The sequence below is a fragment of the Colobus angolensis genome, unplaced genomic scaffold (assembly GCF_000951035.1).
Source record: "Colobus angolensis palliatus isolate OR3802 unplaced genomic scaffold, Cang.pa_1.0 Scaffold284, whole genome shotgun sequence".
NCBI classification, from domain to species: Eukaryota; Metazoa; Chordata; class Mammalia; order Primates; family Cercopithecidae; genus Colobus; species Colobus angolensis.
The window spans coordinates 4234806-4235582 of record NW_012116088.1 but is presented as its reverse complement, the minus strand read 5'-3'; positions in this window follow the sequence as shown (position 1 = coordinate 4235582).

Below are 777 nucleotides of genomic sequence, written 5' to 3'. Positions count from 1 at the left end.
GGTACAGCCATTATGGAAAACAGTATGGAAATTCCTCAAAAAATCAAAAATGTAATTTTCATAAGTTCCAGCAATCCCATTCCTGAGTATATGTTCAAAGTAAATAAAATTAGGATCTCTAAGAGATATCTGCACTCCTATGTTCAATGCAGTATTATTCATAATAGCCAAGATATGGAGCCAACCAGAGTGCTTGACCACAAATGGGTAAAGAAAACGTGATACATATAACAAAATATTATTCAGTCATAAAAAAGGAAATCCTGTCATTTGCAACAACATAGATGAACCTGGAAAACAGCTAAGTGAAATAAGCCAGATACGGAGAGACAAATAATGTATGATCTCACTATATATGGAATCTAAAGTAGAACTCATAGAAGCAGAGAGTATGAAAGGTGGTTGTCAGGGAGCAGGGGATGGAGAAAATGGGGGATGCCGAACAAAGAATACTAACTTTCAGTTCTAAGATGAGTATGTTCTGGGGATATAAGGTACAGTACAATGACTATAGCTAATAATACTGTATTATGTACTTGAAATTTGCTAAGAGTACATCTTCTGTGTCCTTACCACTCCCATACAAAGGGTAATTATTTGTGGTGATGGATGTGTTAATTTGATTTTGGTAATCATTATACGATGTACATGTATATCAAACCATCGCATTGTACACCTTGAATATATACAATTTTTATTTGTCAATTATACCTCAATAAAGCTGGGAAAAAATGATCAACAGATTAACAGATCAAGTTAAATTCTTGGTGGAGAATA